The sequence below is a fragment of the Meriones unguiculatus genome, chromosome 2 (genome assembly GCF_030254825.1).
Source record: "Meriones unguiculatus strain TT.TT164.6M chromosome 2, Bangor_MerUng_6.1, whole genome shotgun sequence".
In the NCBI taxonomy this organism is placed as follows: Eukaryota; Metazoa; Chordata; class Mammalia; order Rodentia; family Muridae; genus Meriones; species Meriones unguiculatus.
Window position 1 is genome coordinate 116,432,516 of NC_083350.1, and position 21,872 is coordinate 116,454,387.

Below are 21,872 nucleotides of genomic sequence, written 5' to 3' on the forward strand. Positions count from 1 at the left end.
TTTTCTATTGGCTATGTAGATCAAGCTTTTTCGTGTGTATGAGTGATCTACAGTGATGTGAACATGAGGAGTTAAGAATCATATAAGAGACCGCTGAGGAGGCTGGTGGTCATCTGCACTTTCACTGTGAGATATTTTTGTGTCTCTGTGAAAAAAAATTCCCCCAAAACAATTCGATGGGAAGATTTGCTCATTTTAACTCATGGTTTCAGAGGGTTCACCACACCATGACAAGAAGGGTGTAGTGGAAGAGAGCAGCTTGTTTCACAGCAATCAGGGAGCAGAGAGGAGATTTCTGTCCATGGTCACTTGGCGCCATGTTTCTCAGCCTAAAGTAAGGCCACAGATCGTGACAGTAGAAAAGCTCACCTCACTTTAGGCAGAGAGCAACAAGGGAATCATGGGACAATATAGCCCTTAAGGATACACCATCAGTTACCCACGTACCCTACTCAGGCAAGAAGTTCTATCACTTCTTGATAATCTAATCAAGTTTTGAGTTCATCAATGAACTAATAATCCCCCATGAGGCCAGGGCCTCATGATCCGATCTCTGGAAATAGGCTCTCAAACACACCCAGTCCATGCTTCATTCAATCCTTCCATATTTCTTTTTTGATCATATATTTGTTACTCTTGTCATTTATTTATTACTGTTAAAAAACTTAATTTTGACAGGACTCAAACTTAAAAGTTGAAGCTCTCAGAAAGGACAGTCTCTACATCTCTTGGCAATCTGTTTCTGGCATTTTTCTTGGCCTTCTTTCATTCTCTTGGTCAAAATTTAACATATTCTGCAGCCTCCTCCTTATTTTTCTTAGTGTGTTATTTCCTCAGGGCAGTGTGTCTGAGTTTGGGTGACAGGACACAAAGACGCTGATTCTTGGGTACATTGGTCCTGGGCTTCTTTCATTGTTTAAGGGCTTTCTGATATCATATTGATGAACATCATCTCCTTTAAAGAAAATAAGGTCTGCTTACTCTGCTAGCCCTTTTGGATCTCAACACCTGAGACATAATAGTATCTGTCAGTCCAGGAATCTACTCTCTGTCCTCTCTCTCTCCCTCTGTCCCTCTCTCTGTCTCTCTGTGTCTCTTTCTCTCTCTCCAATATCCAAGTTGAGACAGATTGGCACCCGCAATACAGCCCAAACAGATTTGTATTTCCTCTTTCCAGTTCTCCTCGGTCTATAAGAGGAATGCCCCTTATTCAATAGCACATGTGCTCTGCCATGAGTCAAGGCCTTGCTTCATAGGAATACCTTGTTTATCATTCTTATCACATCTTGGACCACATAAGCCTTCCATTCTTCACCCAGAGCTTCAGCAGCAATGTCTGTGACCATGAGTTCCTCCTAGAACATATGATGTTTGCATTCACCATCTACTTCAGTGAGTTTCTGACAGTCATGGTTGGAAAGGAGATATTCAGCTTCATCTTTTTTAATTTAAATTTACTTTTTATAATTTGTTCACTTTACATTGTGATTGTAGCCCCCTCCCTCATCTCCTTCATATCCCACTTTCCCTTTCTTTTCTCCCCGTTCTCCTTCCCTTTGTCTCATAACATAGGGGGGCTTCCTCCCTTACCATCTGATCCCAGCCTATCAAGTCTCATTAGGACTGCTTGCATCCACTTCCTCTGTGGCCTGGCAATGCCCCCCCCCCCACACACACACACACCAGGGGGAAATGATCAAAGAGCAGGCAACTGAATCCATGTCAGAGACAGTCCCTGCTCCCCTTACTCGGTAACCTACATGGAGTCTGAGCTGCCTATTGGCTACATCTGAGCAAGGGGTCTAGGTCCTCTTCACGAATGGTCTTTGGTTTGTGCATAAGTCTCTGCAGGCCAACATGGGACCAGATTTGTTGGCTCTGTTAGTCTTCTTATGGAGCGCCTGTGCTCTTTTGACCAGCTCTCTGACTAATGGGCACCAAAGAAAAGAGCTCCTCTATATTTCTTAATTCAGTCATGTCGCAAATCAGGATTAACTACTGCACTTATTTTGTACCTGTTTAATCAAATTTTGGAAAAGAGAATAAGCAAAACTGGCTTGTGCTGAGGATTATTATTTGTTATAATATATTTAACATATTAACAGGCAAACTATCAGTTAAATATGAATGTGACACGCTTCCTGGTACATTGACATCTTAAAACTTTAAGTGTCCTGTCCTTGTCTCATTTGTTAAATAAGTACACTTTAATCACAGCAAATTTAAGTCCTCTTAGTTATAGTTTCATAAATGTTAGCAATTTACGCCACAGTCTTGGTCACCATTCTCTTGCTGTGAAGAGACAACATGACCACAGCAATTGTTGAAAAAGGAAGCATTTGATTGGGGCTGGCTTACAGTTGAGAGATTTAGTCCATTATCATAATGACATGAAGCATAGTAGCATGCAGACAGACATGGTGTTATAGAGATAACTGAGAGTTCTACATCTGGATCCATAGATAGCAACAAAAGAGAGACACTGGACACTTGAGCATTTGAAATCCCAAAGTTCACCACAACAAGTCCACACCTATTCCAACAAGGCCATACCTCCTATTCCTTTCAAATAATGCTACTTCCTAAGCATTCAAATACAAGAGCCTACGAGGGCTGTTCTTATTCAAATCACCATATAGTTATCACTGTGGTAAAGATGTAAAACCTCTGAAAAATGACAGTTTTATTCTTCATCTACATTGAAACATGAATTTGGTAGCATGTGAGAAATATTTACAAATGAGAAAACTACACTATATAGACAGTAAACTCTAGAAATGAAATAATGTCAAACTGTCACAGACATTTGGAGAAAAAAAAAGAGAGTATCACAGCTTAATTTTTTTTTTAAAGATGGCTGTAAAGGTACAAGAATTGTTCCATAAAGACAGATTTTTATGCTTTCATTTCTATCTGAACCAATTGTTCTAACAGTCCTCTCCCTGACATATTAGAGTATTACTGTGGTTTTTGTGAAAGTGAAGAGATGAATGGGCTCTGGATAGAGAGATCAGCCATTAGGAACATACATTGCTCTTCCAGAGGACTGGAATTTAGTTCACAGCACCCATGTAGCTCAACCCTCCCGGCCTGTAATTCTAGATCTATGAGATCTGATGACCTCTTCTGGCCTCGTAACCCTTGTGTGGCATACATTCATAGACACATGTACACACAGGAAAATAAATAAATAAAAATAAAATTTGAGAGAGAAAGAGAGAAGGGATAAGGAAGGGAAAGAGAGAAAGCCAGGCATGATGGTGCATTTTAATACTCAGGAGGCAGAGGCAGGCAAAATTCTGAGTTCAAGGCCAGCCTAGTCTACATAGAGATCCTAGAGAAAGAGCCTTAGCCATGCCAAGGTTTGTGCTTCACTATGCGAAAAAAGTGTAGAAATCAGTTACTGTACATAAATATCTTGCCTGTTTGCCTCCTTAAACACCTGGTCAGGGTGCGCGCGGGGGAGCTAGCCCCACTCTTCATCTGCCTTGCAATAGCATGGGAGAGGGAGAGATGCTGCCGCCACCCTCTTGCCCTTCCTCACCTGCATCAAGTAGGAGACCTGGCCCTGAGGTCACGTGGGCAGGAGAGCTGTCCCTGCCTCTCACCAGCTGCAACGCTGGGTGAGCATTAGGATGGAGAGCTTGCCCTGGTGGTGTGCTCCCAGGAGAGCTGGTGGGCTGACCAACTCACCTACCTCCCGCCACCAAATCCAGGGCTTTGTGCTGGTCCAGACCAGCATCTGCCCATCTATGATCTGCTGGAGAGCGTGAAAAGGCCCGTCCTGCAAATCCAAAACTACAGGGTCTTCATGACACAGGGCAACAACAGGATATCTGAGAGGAGTCCCGTGAGCATACAGTATAGATAGTGTAGCCCCAAAACAGACCAGTGACTCATTGCAATGGACATTTGCAGGTAAAGATGTGTAGACAAAAAGATTATACTGTGGGATACACTGTGACACACTACAGCTTCTGGGACAAAATCTTCTTTAAAAAAATCTATCTTATTTTATTCTCTTTTGGTACTGGGAGGTAGTTTGCAAGGGCAGAGTGGATACAGAGGAACAGGGAGATGAGTGGAGTTGGGGGTGTATAACATGAAACTCACAAATAATCAATAGAAGTTTTTTTTTTAAACTGCTCATTCTCACTTATAATCTCAATTTCTTCATATTTTTACATATCCATATACATGTGGCTCTATACCCTTTTAGTATTTTTCAGTTTTTTTTTAGTATTAATGAAACAGAACCTTTTATACTGTTAAACTCCAGTAGTGATGCAATAGTTACTAAATAGACATTAAAAGAATGACACAGCTATATAATTTTACTTATGGTAATAAAAATAAGGTCAGTAAACATAGTGTTTAAAGGGATTAATTTGGAAGTAAATTAACAACTTAAAACAAAAGCAAAATCTTGTGTAATATAGAAAACAAGTGTGAGTGTGTGTGTGTGTGTGTGTGTCTGTGTGTGTGTGTGTATGGTGGTTAACTTTAGAAGTCTGGGGGGAAAGCAGTGCAGCTGCTGCAATTTGTTGTGTGTCTACTTTGTTGCTGCCACTGCTGTTGCATTCCTTTGACACTGGAAACCACACTCCTCAGTGTTCAGTGTGGACTGAAGACAAGAGACTGTCTGGAAATTCTTCCAGCCTTGGGGACTGAACATCGATTGGGTTCCAGGATCTCCAACACACAAATGGCCATTGTTGAATTACCCAACCCTATCACATAAGTCAATCCAATGAGTCTTCTCTGTTATATACATATATTCTATTCTGCTTCCTTAGAAAGTGTATGTGTGTGTAAAACGAGGCATTACAAGTCAAAGGTAATATATGTACATTAATTGTGATAAAATTGGATATTTAAATGGATACCGTGTAGTTTTTAGAAAACTGTAAGCATCTAAAGCTTGGTAAGAAAAGAAAGAAAGAAGGAAGGAAAGAAAGAAAGAAAGAAAGAAAGAAAGGAGGGAGGGAGGGAGGGAGGGAGGGAGGGAGGGAGGGAGGGAGGGAGGAAGAAGGAAAGAAAGAAAGAAAGAAAGAAAGAAAGAAAGAAAGAAAGAAGGAAAGAAAAGACCAGCTTACTGTACTAGTGACTAAAAACAAATGAAACAATTTTTTAAATAAAAAAAAAATTAAGAGAGACTAGCAAAATGTAAAGATTGCCCAGGAAAAACAGAAAGCTTTAATAATTTGAAAATTTGTGTGAATTAATGAAAATCGGGTAACTCACTCTAGAGAAATTTCTCAAATTGAGCCTCTTTCAGAGTGTCTTTCCTCAAGATACAGGCTTGGGCCATTGTTCTTTTTTCGTAAATTTATTTTATTTTTATTAATTACAGTTTATTCACTTTGTATCCCAGCTGTATTCCCCTTCCTCTTCTCATGCCCCTCCCCCAGTCCACTGATGGGGAGGTCCTCTTCCCCTTCTGTCTGAACCTAGTCAATCAGGTCTCATCGGGACTGTCTGCATTGTCTTCCTCTGTGGACTGGTAATGATGCTCCCCACTCAGGTGGAGGTAATCAAAAAGCCAGCCCCTGAGTTCATGTCAGAGACAGTCCCTGTTCCCATTACTAGGGAACCCTCTTGGACACTGAGCTGCCTTGGGCTACATCTATGCAGGGGTTCTAAGTTATCTCCAAGCATGGTCCTTGTTTGGAGTATCAGTCTCAGAAAAGACCCCTGTGCCCAGACTTTTTAGTTCTGTTGCTCTCCTTGTGGAGCTCCTGTCCCCTCCAGGTCCAGCTGCCCACTCTCTCCATACCTCTTCAACATAGTATTTGAAATCCTTGCTAAAACAATAAGACAATTAAAGGAGATCAGGGGGATACAAATTGGAAAGGATAGAAGTCAAAGTATTCCTATTTGCAGACGATATGATAGTATACCTGAGTGACACCAAACATTTCTACCAAGGAACTCCCACAGCTGAACTCCACACCTTCAGCCAAGTGGCTGAACACAAAATCAACTCAAAAAAATCAGTAGCCCTCCTGTATTCAAAAGACAAATGGGCTGAGAAAGAAATTAGGGGAACAACACCTTTCACAATAACCATAAGGGACATAAAGTACCTTGGTGTAACTCTAACCAAGCGAGTCAAAGACTTGTATGAAAAAAACTTCCAGTCTCTGAAGAAAGAAATTGAAGAAGATATCAGAAGATGGAATGATCTCTCATGCTCATGGCTTGGCAGGATTAACATAGTAAAAATAGACATCTTACCAAAAGCAATCTACAGATTCAATGCAATTCCCATCAAATTACCAACACAATTCTTTACAGACCTTGAAAGAAAAATTCTCAGCTTCATATGGAATGACAAAAACCCAGAATCACTAAAACAATCCTCTACAATAAAAGATCTTCTGGACGTATCTCCATCCCTGATCTGAAGTTGTACTATAGAGCAACAGTAATAAAAACTGCATGGTACTGGCATAGAAACAGGCTGGTGGATCAATGGAATCAAATAGAAGACCCAGAAATCAGCACATATGGACACCTGATTTTTTTACAAAGATGCCAAAATCATTCAATGGAAAAAAGATAGCATCTTTAAGAAATGATGCTGGTCTAACTGGATGTCTTCATGCAGAAAAATGTAAATAGATCCATACTTACCATCCTGAACAAAACTAAAGTCCAAGTGGATCAAAGACCTCAATATAAAAACAGACACACTAAACCTGTTAGAAGAAAAAGTGGGGTAGAGCCTAGAACTTGTGGTGGCGAATGCCTGTAATCCCAGCACTTGGGAAGCAGAGGTAGGTGGAACTCTGAGTTCAAGGCCAACGTGGTCTACAGATGGAGTTCCAGGACAGCCAAAGCTACACAGAGAAACCCTGTCTGAAAACAAACAAACAAACAAACAAGCAAAAACAAAAAAGAAACACAGCAGTTCCACAAGGCCCATTTTCAGAGAAACTATGTTTCCAGCAAGCATGAAAACCACAAAGCAACCACAAAGTTTTTTCTTAAACTTCCTTTTTACTTTGCATTTACTTGGATTCTTGCAGTTTTCTCAGGAATAGTTATTAGTTTTAGTTACTAGAAAGTGTGAGATGCAAATCTATTCAACCAATACAGAAGTGATCTGTTCTCAGGCAGTATGAAAGACGAAGCTTTTTGACAAAATCAACACCTGCCATCTACCATCTACTCAGAAACGATTACACATCCTTTATGGTTTTAGCAACCATCAACCATTAAGCATAACTAACTTCTTGCCTGTGCTGTCCATACTGTCCTTGACCTAGCTAAAAGGCTGTCTTCAGCTGTCCTCCCAGCACAGGTGCGGCTTCCTGGGATCCGCCCAGAGAACAGCAGAGAAAAAATGGTGTCATGCGTTTCCCGGTTCCTAAGCATTGTCTATTGTTGCTACTGAATTTTTAGATTCATTTCTTTAGAGTATTTTTTTTTTCTATTTCACAGACTTTGACCTCGTATTTTTCTTCCAGAATGACCTTTTTTAGGCTAATATTTGATAATATGACTCTCTCGCTAAGAGGTCTCAAATGGTTTCCCATTGCCTAAAATCAAAGTAGTACCTGCCAAAGCCCACTGCAGCAGAAAGGTGGCGTAAGTGACAGGGAAATAAAGCATATCAGATAGGGGCTACTGCAGAGAAGCAACAAAGAAGGTTGTAAATAAAATGTGGGCAAAGTACTCAGAGCTCCCTGCTTTTCAGGAGAGGCTACAAGTTCCGATCTTTCTTTAAAACATAGTCTTTCTTGCTTCCTTGTTTGCTTACTTGCTTTCTTCCTTCTTTCCTTTCTTTTTTGAGAATTTCATGGACTCCGTACACTACATATATATGTGTGCATATATATGCATATGTAAGTAATGTAACAATAATAATTAAAGATGAGATTATAGTTTTGGCAGGGTTAGGAAAAAGTTCTGATTCTTACGTGAAATTTTCTAATTTTATACTTTCTTTTAGCCAAAAGGAGAAGTAAATAAAATTGCTGGTTTCAAATATTGATTATCAGTTCAATAGTTTAAGCACAGTATGAGTCAAACCAAACACTCCTATAGGCCAAATAAACAAACAACAACAAAACAATCCATGGGTGAAGCATGACCTGATAGAATTAAATTCAAATTACTAAGCATGGCAGGAAAAGGCTCCATATGATCTGTCTCTTGCCCACCTTTCCAAGCATCTCTCATGCCAGCCTGTCCCACCAAAAAACATGTGTGTTTCCATTTTGAATTGTTTTCACTTCAAAAAGAGGTTTTACTTCATTTTGTGTTTTTCTTCTGTTCTAAGGCAAGCATTGAATATTCTCCAAACACCCCGGTCAATTCCTCCATGATAAATAACCAAAATAAAGTGTCATCTTCCCCCTGAAGCCATTCATACCTTTCCTTCCCCTGGAATAGATGTCTCCCTAGTGGATTTGAAAGCATCATTCCAAATGAAGAAGAGAAAAGGAAAAGCAAGTATATGTGGGAAGATGCTGAATCCACTCACAGTTATATATATCAGTACAGAAGGTAAAGGTTATATATGAAATTGCAGTGGGGATCTGAGAAAAACCATGCAGATGATAAGAAGGGGATAAGACATTGAGAAATGAAATCATAGAAATAAGATGTTCACAGAGAAAAATGGGTTCTTATTAGGGCATCTAAAGACAATGACAGAGTTAGGAAGAAAACTGGAAGGCCGTGGCTTCTTCTCACCTCGTGGTTTCTTCTCACCTTGTGGAAGTAGAAGAGAACACTTCAAAAGAGACTATAGCCATGGCTAGATACTATCAAATGCCTTTTACATTTTGCAGTAACACCTGCATTCATCCTGACAGGACGAGGCTCTAAGGAACAGCTGTTATAGAATCAGATTTGAGCAGAATGAGAAGCACAGAAAACTAAGCAGTGGGGGGCCATAAACGTTCCATCGGGAGCCACTGGCACTCGGGGCAAGTTGATTCATGGTTGCTTGGAGAATCCCAATACATCACACATTATTTAGCATTCCTGCAGCCTCCCCACTATATCACAGTAGCGTTCCACATTTAGTAACCACCTTGATTTACTAAAAATAGCTTTACCTTTCAAATAGGTCTTAGGCCATGACATTCACCATTAGGAAAGCATAGCATCGTCTCTTCACAAAACATTCTTTTGTCCCTCTCGACATTTTCCTATTAAAAATTCATTGTTGGTGTAATTTTTAAAACTCTTTTATTTACATTTTTTTAAATTTCACTTTCTCCCTACTCCACCCCAATCCCTTCCAACATCCTAACACCAGGTAGGAGAAAGAAAGGGTTCATGGGAGAGGAGACCCAGTTCTTTCTTAGCTACTTCCTGCTGGTTAGGGTCATCGGGTTCCTTGGAGCCAGTTTAGTCCTCATTTCAGGAGACCTCCAACTTCCTGTGTCACTGCATTAGCAGCGACAGGAGCCACAGTGGGAAGCAGCAGCAGCCTTGTTTTTTCTTGAAGCTCCCTAACACTCTCTTGTCTCTGACATTTATTCTCTCTCCAGAGTCCTCAGATTTCAACTCTCTGTAGCTGGCAAAGAGATCTCTCAAAGGTCCCATGAGGCAAATAGTTTTCTGCTGTGGACCATCTGAATCAGTCCCACATCCCACACCTGGGATTAAAACAAAAACATGTTCATATACACAACATTTCATGCCTGTGTAGAAGGGCTTTAAGCACAGTTTAGGGGTTAATACACTTGCTTCAAAAACAAGAGGACCAGAGTTCAGATCTATACATAAATGCAGAATGGATGTGGAGCCCACTTTAATGCCAGCATCTGATGGTAGTGACAAGGAATTCCCAGAGAAAGCTGGATAGCCATATTGGTAAGTTCTAGGATTGATTGATTGATTGAGCCATATTGGTGAGCTCTAGGATTGATTTGTTGGGCCATATTGGTAAACTCTAAGATTGATTGAGTGACCTTGCCTCAAAAAGAGTAAATGAGAGCCCAAGAAAAATTCTCAACATCAACCTCAGCCCTCCACATGCACTGTGTTGGTCTAGAGGAGTAATGTTTCCCATAGGCTTATGTTTTGAATACTTGGTCCCAAACTTGTGGTGTTGCCTGGGGAGGTTAAGGAGCCTTTAAGAGGCTGTGCTTTGGTGAAGAAAACATATGGAGGGGCAGGCTTTAAGGCTTTATAGCACCCCCTCACTTCCTGTACCTTCTTTCTGCTTGTGATATGTGGATGAAAAATGTGATCTGCCAGCATTGTGCTCCTGTTTCTATGCCATAGCTGGCAGAATGGAGTCTCTCTCTCTCTAGAACTGTAAGTCAAAATAAACTCTCTCTTCCCTAACTTGATTTTCTCAGAGTATTTTATAATAGCAACAGGAAAGCACCTGGTACAGAAATTGGTACCAAGAGTAGGGTGTGCTGTGAAAAACCTCTTTAAGTGGCTCTATGTCTTCATACTACTTTATGGGAGTCATTGGAACTTTGGGTGAGAAAAGTAGTTAAATACTGGAAGCAGAGCTTAATATGCCATTCTAGTGGGAACTTGGAAGAGAAAAATGCTGAGAAAAATGTGGATAATAGATGCATAGTTTATGAGGTTACAGAGGGGAACAAGAATGCAAGCAGAAACAAGGGCAACCCATAACAATAGTTTGACAAAGAACCTGACTATATTCTGTCCTTGTACTGAGAACTTACTTGAGGCTCAATTAGAATACAATGGACTCATTTCTTTGGTGGAATGAATTTCTAGAAAGCATAACACTGAGTCTGTGGAACTGTTATTACTAGTTCCACTTATGCAGGTCTATATTGAAAAGAAGCAACAGATGATGGCTCGAGATTATATTCAATCCACGATAGAAACGAAAAAAGACCCTCAATGCCTTTTGGGCTTGGCCATGAGAATCGAGCAGGTTCTGGCTAAAATGCATGACAAGGACCTCATTCACGGGGACCTCACCACCTCCAAAATGCTTCTGAAATGGCCCCTGGAGCAGCTGCACATCGTGCTCATAGACTTGGGGCTGAGTTTTGTTCCGGGACTGCCGGAAGATAAAGGCGTTGGTCTCCATGTCCTGGAGAAGGCCTAACTCAACATCCACGCCAACACCAAACCTGTGTTAGAAGCCCTTCTCAAGAGCTACGGTGCCTTGTCCAAGAAGTTCAGTCCGATGCTGTAGAAGTTAGATGAGGTGCACCTGAGAGGACGGAAGTGGTCCATGGTTGGGTAGCACAGCGCTGTGATGACGCTCACAGTGAAGGATGCTGAAGACGCAGCTGGACCTCAGGAAGACTGTGGGGTGGTTAAGTGGTCTGTGATCGTGGTGTGCCACTGTCATCCGTCATCCGCAGCTCATTGTTCTCAGGGGTTTGATGTAAGGCTTGTTCTAGGCAGAACTGAGTGCGTAGCCCAGGCTGGCCTCGGATTCATAACAACCCTCCTGCCTCAGCTTGCTGAGAGGAGGTTATAAGCCACCATGCCTGGCTTTCTACTGATTCAGTAAGAAATGAAACAACAGCTATGACTACAAGTTTTTTTTAAAGGAAAAAAAAAAAAGGAGCAAAAGATAGGAAAAAAAAATCAAAACTGTGAAGTTTGAAAAGGAAAAGAGCACCATGAAACTTTAAATTGCAGTTAAATCACATGCTGTAAATGAGGCTTTACTTGTTAAACAGGTTAATATCTTCCCAGAGAAGGCCTTGGAGCAGTAGGAACAGTTCCCTGGGGACAAGACTACACCTCCAACTTGTGAAAAGAAAAAGGGGAAGCGATTCCTGCTGCCATGCTTTCCCAGGCTACTAATATGCTGTTAGTATCTGTTATAGCTCTCTGTTATAGTTGATTTTTCTGTTGCTGTGACCAAAAGCAACACGGGAAAGAAAGGGTTTGAGTCATCCTACAGGTTATAGTCCACTAGCAAGGGAAGCCAAGGCAGAAACTCAAGGCCAAAACTTAAAGCAGAAACAATGGAGGAATGCTGCTTACAGGCTTGCTTCTAGTCTCATATTCAACTGTGTTTTTTACATAGCCCAGACCAACCTGACTAGGGATGGTACCACCCAGAGTGGCTTGGGCCCTTCTAAATCGTTTAGCAATCAAGAAAATGTTCCACAGATATGTCCAAAGGCCAATCTGATAGAGGTACCTCCCTTCATGAGATTCAGTCAGATAACCTGAGCTGTTCAAGTTGATACTTCCTGGCAACTAAAAGACCAACCATGACCCTATCCATAAACCAAAAACCAAAATAAACCCTTTTGTCTTTACCTTCTTCTTTTTTTTTCGAGACAGGGTCTCACTATGTGGCTTTGGCTGGTCTGGAACTTGCTATGTAGACCAGGCTGGACCTGAAATCACAATTCACCAAGTTTTAACTGTCTCTGTCTCCCAAGTAAAAGGTGAGGTCCATCATTCCTAGCACTTAACTTGCTTTTTGCCTGACATTTGACCGCAGCTACAGAAAAGTAAATAGTACCCAGAATAGACAAACGTTTACAAGCACCTGCATATGCAAATGTGACTCACATATGCAGACACACACACATACGCATGAAAAGAAGGAAAAGGAAACCAAACTTTCAGGGTGAGATATGTAGCTCAAAGGCAGGGCACTTCACCTATGGTATATAAGTCCTTGTAGTCATCCTCTGCCCTGGGGCTGGGGGAAGTTCAAACAGAAACACTGAAAGAATGGTAAATATGGGAATACCTACTACCTACTCAGAAATTCAACCATGGCCAAATTTGCTTCATATTACTCAGGCTTGTATTGTTTATTTTTGACATCTGAAAAGAAGTTGTCAACATCATTATGAAGCCATAGAAGTATCCAGTTAAATTTCTACATGATCACATTATTACCACATCTTTGAACACAAATAATAAAAATCTTTTATACCATCTTAAAATGTAGCCAGTTTTCAGATTTCTCCAATAATCAGAACTAGTTTTATACCAGAGCCTATCAAATTTTACAAGAAAAATTTTAACCTAGGCTATCTTTTATTCTTCTTCTTATTATTATTTCAATCAGTTGTGATTATAAGTGATGGTTTCCATCCATTTCAAAGAGAAGTTTCAGAGAATTCTCAATAGAGGAATAACAAATGGCAGAGAAACACTTAAAGAAATGCCCAATGTTATTAGCCACCAGGGAAATGCAAACCAAAACAACCCTGAGATTCCAACTTACACCCATGAGAATGGCTAAGATCAAAAACTCAAGTGACAACACATGCTGGAGAGGATGTGGAGAAAGGGGAACCCTCCTCCACTGCTGGTGGGAATGTAAACTTGTACAACCACTTTGGAAATCAATCTGGCATTTTCTCAGACAATTAGGAAAAATGTTTATTTGAGATCCAGCTATACCACTCCTATGCATGTATGTATCCAAAAGATGCTCAAATATACAACAAGGACATTTGCTCAACCATGTTTGTAGCAGCTTTTTTTGTAATAGCCAGAAGCTGGAAACAACCCAGATGCCCCTCAGTTGAGGAATAGATACAGAAATTGTGGTACATTTACACAATGGAATACTACTCAACAATTAAAAACAAGGAAATCAAGAAATTTGCACACAAATGGTGGGAACTGGAAAAGATCATCCTGAGTAAGGTATCCCAGAAACCAAAAGACACACATGGTATATACTTGCTCATAAGTGGATATGAGACATATAATATAGGATAAACATACTAAAATCTGTACACCTAGAGAAACTAATCAAGAAGGAGGACTCTGGGTAAGATGCTCAATCCTCATTCAGAAAGGCAAAGAGGATGGACATCAGAAGAGGGAGAAAACAGGGAACAGGACAGGAGCCTACCACAGAGGTCCTCTGAAAGGCTCTACCCAGTAGGGTATCAAAGCAGATACTAAGCCAAACTGTGGACAGAGTGCAGGGAATCTTATGAAAGAAGGGGGAGATAGTAAGACCTGGAAAGGACAGGAGCTCTACAAGGAGAGCAACAGAACTAAAAAATCTGGGCCCAGGGGTCTTTTCTGAGACTGATATTCCAACCAAGGACCATTCATGGAGATAACCTAGAACCCCTGCATAGATGTAGTCCATGGCAGTTCAGTATCCAAGTGGGTTCCATAGTAATGGGAACAGGGACTGTCTCTGACATGAACTGATGGGCTGCTCTTTGATCACCTCCTCCTGAGCGGGGAGCAGCCTTACCAGGCCACAGAGGAAGACAATGCAGCCACTCCTGATGAGACCTGATAGACTAGGATGGGAAAAAAGGGGAGGAAGACCTCCCCTATCAGTGGACTAGAGGATGGGTAGGTGTGGGGCTGAGGTAGGGAAGGTGGGATTGGAAGGTGAGGAAGGAGGGAGCTACAGGTGGGATACAAAGTGAATAAACCTGTAATTAATAACAAAAAATTAAAAAGTGTGGGAAAAGAAGAAAAATTTCCTTGATGAAGGGTAAGTACTATACTTATTTGTGGGTATAAGGATAAATATTTAGGATGGAGCTAGAGATTATTCTGGTTTAGTAAATTAGTGGATGTAGATTCTCTGCAAAGAACCATGAGTTCACTAGCCTCAGGAAGTTGGATATATTACCAGTTCCAGAATAAATTTCCCCTTGTTGAACTAGTCCTAGGTCCAATTAGAGAGCTGCTGGTTACCACCAATGTGTGTGCCACTACTGCACCCTTTGAGCTGTCGGTGCCACACTGGTTATTATTGTGGTGTGTAGGTTCCACAGCTAGGTAGGACTATCGGTTGCTTCCCTCTTTTCAAATCTTGAGATGTAATGATTGTAAGAGCCAGAGAAACAAGAAGTTTGTTGTGAGACTGTGTCTCCTAAAAATGTTAGAGAAGCTACACCGATAAACACTCACCAACATTATTGTGCAAAGATGACATGAACAGAAACAATACCAATGGACATGTTAACATGGAAGGGGCAAATCTTGTGACACTCCAGTCCTAGGAAAAGAACTACATGTAATTAAGAACTTCTGAGAGGAAAAGAAAGTCTTTCCCAAGGAAGAGTATACTAAGTGGTTATCCAATACCAAATGGTCAATCCTGAAAACATGCACATACAAGTAATATTATGCAGACTGAGCAAGTTGTGTTATATAGGAACTCACACACAGAACAATGCCAACACCAACACCACTACTACCACCACAGCAACAATTAAAGAAAAAGAGGCTAAGAATTTAAATGAGAGCTGATTAAGGGATATTGTTCATAGGAACGGTTGGAGGGAATAAGGTGAAAGAGGGCATGATACAATCATAATATAGAAATTAATTAAAAATTATACGGGCAATGGTGGTGTATGCCCTTAATCCCAACGCTCAAGAGTCAGAGGGAGGCAGAACTCTGTGAGTTCAATACCAGCCTGATCTACAAAGTGAGTTCCAGGACAGCCAGGGCTACACAGAAAAACTCTTATCTCCAAAACCAAAACAAACAAACAAAAAAAAAAATTGGGGCTGGAGTGATTGCTCAGTGGTTAGGAGCACTAGCTGCTCTTACAGAGGGCAAATATTCAACTCCCAGCACCCACATGGCAGGTCAGCACTGTCTGTAATTCTAGCTGCACAGGATCTGACACCTTCACACGGGCATGCATGCAGGTGAAATACCAATGCACATAAAATAAAAGTAAATAAATCATTTTCAAAACTTGAGTTTTTTTACAACATGATCTTTTATTAATTCACCAGGCCAACTGTGATATTTTGAGTGTGTCTGATTAATCCTTTTGGTAATACTTAATATGTTCCTCTCTTTTTTACATTTCTTAGAAATATATTTGATATAAAAGTCTTATTGGGGTTAGGCTATCCATATTGGAAAAAAAATGTACCCTAGATAATACCAAAAGTACTTCATGAAGGTTACTATTATTGATGGTGTTATGCTTGCTCACAGGAATTGTCCACTAGACATCAGTAATTACACAAATGAGTATTTATATTGATAAAACCTTAAGTTAATCTTATTTACTAGATAGAGCTGTTCTCACCTAATGTTTGAGGGAAATTTCCAGATTTGGAGTCATTTTGAAAAGACAATACCATCTGTTCCTAAAGCCAGCATAAGATTTGACTTATGGAAAAATGTTTAGAAGTATTTTGCTAAATGAATAAATAAATAAATTGCATAAACCTATCTTAATTAATACCTAAAGAAGGGTATTAAAGGGTTTTGACACAGAAATTCAGAGTATTTGGTTACAGATCAAGCTAAGAGAAAAAAACTATTCTACATTTGTTACTTACTAGATTTATTTTGTTCCCATCATAGAAACTGCGTCTGCTTATTGGCAAAACTGAGTGTATTGGAAGGATGGGTTGAGAGAGGATTAAAAAAAAAAATCAAGTAGTAGAGACCTCAAAATAGAAACTGATTGTGATAATGCTAAAGAAAATCAATCTAATTGCTTTAGGTAGAGGTATCTAATTTGTTTGCCTTTTGTTACCTAACATTTTGGAGAAATGTCCATAGTCTCAGGGACTTTGGAAGGACAATGGCATCCATTATTGATGTCCACCTGGGCCAGAGATTCTTTCTTCACTTGGTCTTTAACTGGATCTACAGGCTGAGGAATTTAGAGAAAAGGTTGAAAAAAAAATGTAGACTAGCTTATGTTTGCTCTAGGAAGCCATGATGGAAGGTTCAGCCAGCTTCATCTGCAAAAATGGAACCAACAATCTGTCTGCAATTGACCAGGTGGCAATAGTTTTGCTATGACAAATCTCTATCCTGTGTTCATCTTTATTTAAAACTTGTAGACACAAACAGACAAACAAACAAAAGAAATATTTTTAGCATTCAGAGCTGTAATCATTCACCTGATGGCTTAATTGAGATTAAATAATGTGCTTTTAAGAAAGCTCACATACTTAGAGGCTTCTCTATAAGTTTGCCTAGGTGTCTTCAAACACGCCAGGAGAATATTCCCATGGACAGTGATTCACCAAAGTGATAGAGATCCAAGACTGAGGTCACTATGTTTTGTTTTGTTTTGTTTGTTTCTTCATCTTGGAAGTAACAGATTATTATATTTGCTGTACCTCTTTGTCACACAGGACAACACAGAGACAAGATGAAGGTTTTATAAACACAAATGCTAGGAGGTAGGGAAGCTTTGGGACTCTGGTAAGAGGAGGACAGTTACTATAAAAAAATTTAAATATTTGGGCAGCATCAACAGTGGCACTAACAATATCATTCCTCAGAGTTTTTACACAGGATAATCTGTTTGATATTATCTTCCTCACATTTTTTTCTACTAATTATGGTGGCTAATTAGGAGCCTTCTCACTAACTCTGAAGCCAGTCATTACCCTTCACATAAATATTTTTGCCCTTAACAGTATAGTAAATAGAATGCTGCTTCCCTAAAATTCTTATCTCTGGTGTACATGCCATGTATGATCCTCTCTACCTGAAGGTAGGAGGGATTGTGAATGTAAAGGGTTCCAGCTCCTAGATATTATATGTTACACAACATAAGAGAACGAATTTTGACTGATGCATTTAATGCTCCAAACCTGCTGATTCTTAGTTATTAGAAGATGTTTTGAGCACAGGGTGTACTTAGTGGTAGATCACTTTTCAAGCATGCATGAAGCCCTGGCCCCTATCTTGAGAACTAAAAAAAAAAAAAGTAAAATATTTTGAGAGGTGGGAGTGCAAAATGGTTTTGAGCAGAAAATAGTATGATGACCTTTTGCAAATTAAAGCTAGAATAGTCACATGATCCAGAAATACCACTCCTGAGTATATATACCAAAGAAATGAGATCAGAGACTCAAATAGATATTTATACTCATAATTATTTATAACAGCGGCCTAAATGTAGAATCAGCCTAATGATTATTAATGGGTAAAAGGATAATGTCAAATATGATACATTCATATCCAGATACATATGCCAGAGGAAATTTTGACACATGCTATAAAATATGGTTACAATTTGGGGACATTAGGATAAGGGAGATAAACTGTTCACAAAAGGATAAATACTATGTAATTCTATGTATGAAGTACTCAGTAGTCAAACCCACATAAATGAAGAGTTGTGGTTGCTCACACAGGAGGGAATAGGCAATAGAATTCTGTTCAATGTATCGAGTTCCCACCTTGCAAGGCGAGCAACTTCTGTGAAGAGATGCTCCCAATGGATGTCTCAGACTTTACTGCACTCAGTGCAGCTGAACTGTGCACTTAAAAGTGCTCAAAATGACCGGGGTGAGGATTAAACTCAGTGCTATCATGCAAGTCTAGAATGCAAGAAGTTGTGTGCAATACCTCTACTATCACCAAGTTTAACTGATAAAATTTCAGTGTATGTTTTAAAACAACTAGTTAAAAGGGAGATTATCTCAAATGGACTTGAGTTATTGAGGAAAAATTCTTAAAACTGAGACTAGATCCTTCCCAGAGGTTTTTCTGCTGGTCTGGAAGGATATACGTCATATTGTTAGCTGCCTAATGGAAGCCATACAAGAAGGACGTGAGAACAGGTTGTGGCTAATAACCAGCAAGAAAAGAGAACCACAGGTTTACATGAAACAGAATACCATCTGAAGCAAGCTTCAGAGACAATGCACTGGCCAGCATCCTCATTTCAACCTCCTATGTTGCTGAGCAGAGGGTGGTAGTGCTGTATTATGTACTCCTGGCACAGGGAAACTTCAGGTTTACATTTTGTCTAGTTTTAAGCTTTTATCTCTGTGGACATGTTTCACACAGCAGTAGAAAAAGAATATAAAAAGGCAGCAATAGTGTCTTTATTTGCAATCAAGAACCCTAATTAGATCATGTATGCATTGGCCAAGGAACATCACCAGATTCTGTCAAGTAGACATATATACCGTTGTTAATAGAAAGTAGAAGTGATGCCAGACAGGTGAAATTTAGAGAAACAAAAACAGATGTCTACTCTGTTTGTAGTGTGTGTGTGTGTGTGTGTGTGTGTGTGTGTGTGTGTGTGTGTTAGAAGTTAATTTATATCTATTTTCCCTGTGTTTTAAATACAGTTTTCATTCTTGCTTTTGATTTTTGTAGTGCTGGAGATTAAGCTCAGATCTTGACAGTCTAAGCAAGTTCTATACTGCTAAATGATACTGAGACTGGAAAAATAAATTTCTTTGCTGTGATTTTGAGATTAGTAGTGTCTTCTTACATATAATCCATGCCACCCTTGAATTCATTATCTTCCTGCCTCAGCCTTCCAAGAGCTAAAATGACAGACATACTTTACCACCTTTCACAGCTTAGGTGACAGCCCAGAGTCCTCCAATAGTAGTGAACTAAATAATTTCTAATCATAAGTTACCAACATGCCATAACAGGGGGTTCCAATTCTCAATTATTCATTAATTTTAAATTATGATGGCATGATATAAATAAACGTAGCCTGTAAGTTTGCAAGAACCCTCGAGTCGTTTAGTTCACTCAAAGCATTTGGGTGTAGCACAAATGAAACAACTCCATAGGATGTTTCTAATGTTCCAAGATTCTCTCAGAATGGAAAAAGGAGCAAAGAAAAGGGGATGTGCCAGCAGAGGACCCACAGCCGCCATCATCCATTAGCTTTCCGCTGGAACTTTAGCTACCATCCATACCAGACTTCCAAACAGAAAAAGACAACACCCATTCAAGTGGATTTATCATTGAACTGACAGCTTTTCAGTCTTTGAGAGTTTTCTTTTAAAATGAGATGAACCATACTTTAGCCTTATTTACAAATGTCTTATTCACAGTTTAAGCCAATGATTAATTAACTGCACTAATGGCAAGGATAAATCACAGTATGAATGCTACCAAAAATGAAAGTTTTCCATAAACAAATTAATTTTTCTTTACATCTTACCCAGGGCTGTCTGTGCATACATACATACACACACCTGAATCATTCCCAGCATTTTTATCATAAACATGCCACCTACTTCGTATGGAAGGATTCTAGTGATCAGGTTACTCTGCTCTGGATGCTGTGACAACTTTCTTGTGCTGTGCACTGACACTGATTGTCCTTTTCAAGCTTGTATGCATGTAAGCCTTTCCATGCTCCCCTCTCCTCTCTTCACATATGCTCTCATGTTTGTGCTTAGCCACTCTCTACTCCAATGGTTAGTGCACACATCATTACCTTCCCAATGACTTTCTGTAGAGGATGCTCCTAATTGCTCTCAATTGCTTCTCAGCCTGTGGCCAAGATAGAGTTAAAACTGTGTTCCTGTGGGTGGTTAAATGTAAAATGTGTTCATTTTCCATTGCTCCCTTCTAGAATGTTAGCTTCTTATTGGTGGTTCTGGAGTGCAAGGTGTATGGCTTTGGACTCCTTGGATATAAGCTTATTGATGGCAGGGTGTTTTATTTATTCATTCCTGAATTCAGGAACCTAGAATTAATGACTGACAATGGGCCAATCACAATGAATCTATGGGCTGACCCCAGATCCAACAAACTGTTGTATTATGTATAATTTGAGGCTCTAGTATGCCTGGGACTCCCAGGCTTTTAGATCCCAGTCTTTCCAAAGCTTACTTCAGCCGTCTGCTCTGAGACCATCACAGCTAGGAGCCACATTCAGATATGAAGGATCAAATCTTTACAGTTCAAGAGATCCACAAGCTTCTCTCTCATCTTAATCTTCTCTCTCATCTCATCTTAAAAATAACAACCTATGATACTATGAATTGACATATTTGTAAGGCGAGGAAAACAAATTTAGAAAATGTTATTTTAATCGAAATCTAATAGTATGCAAATGTATTTCCAATAGGTTTCTAGCCGTCTCATATGCTAATTGTAACCATATTAATGGCCCCAAATTCTTAATAGAAATTTAGAGGTGGCCACTTCAAGCTAGGAAGGAAATAGTTTTGAAAGCCACTTCTGCTTTCTTCCCAACCACTGAAGGGCCCTGAGGCAAGGAAGCAGAATTGCTATCTGTTTGGGTAAGGGAAGGAAAGGGAGCAAACACAAGAAAACAAAAACCTGAACTTTTTTTTTCTTGTACACAGTATCCCCTTAATTATTATTCATACCTACCAAAACTGAGACTAGTGAGCATGCTTAAAGTAGATGGCATGTCTGTTATCATTGAACATTTTGATCTTATCCTGGGCAATTTAGATGCTTTTCCTGGAATTTAAGGAGAATAGTAAAAGCTGGCGTAGTGGTGGACACCTTTAATCCCTGCACTTGGGAATCAGAATCAGGTAGATCTCTGTGAGTTCTACAGAGTTCTACAGCCAGATTGTTCTACATAGTGTGTTCCAGGACAGCCAGACCTACATAGTGAAACCCTGCCTCAAAAACAAACAAACAAAAAACAAACAACAAGAACAACTAAGCTAGTCCCTCAACTAAATACTGGCATCTCCAGACAGTTCATGCCCTTACATTCTCTTTCTGGATGTTAGTTCTGAAACTTCTGTTAGCTTTTCTTTCAGAGCAATAAGCACTTTCACGTAAGGTTTTCTTCCAGCGGCTGTCTCAATACTCTGAAACAGGCAGGCATGCTATGAAGTCCCTCCAGTAACCTTCTCAAATCATTGTTACATATAGCAGTTGAAGCCAGTAGTTTTCCAAGGTATTGAATTAATTTGAGTGTGTGTGGTAGGCAGGTGTGTGGTACAGCAGGTAATTTTAGTTAAATTTAACATTAAATAACTGACTTCACAAGAAAAGTTACTCTGTTCAAGAACCTTCAATCTTCCTAATTATTCTAATCAGACAAATCTTGGTATGCCTGACCCTTAATATTTTTTTATTTATAAATAGGCTGATGTCAAATTCATGATAGGCAACCTCACTAGAATAACACTGTTTTGCTTTCATGGTCTTCTTCTATTTATGACTATAGGGAATATTTTCTACTTACCAAAGCAGCCTATTTTCTTTA

General features: G+C 39.7%; 1 pseudogene; it reads right to left on the reverse strand.

The window, feature by feature from the left end:
• Window positions 1–825: 825 nt before the first annotated feature.
• Window positions 826–8,765, reverse strand: LOC132652527 (small ribosomal subunit protein eS6-like; annotated as a pseudogene).
• Between the last annotated feature and the right edge of the window lie 13,107 nt (window positions 8,766–21,872).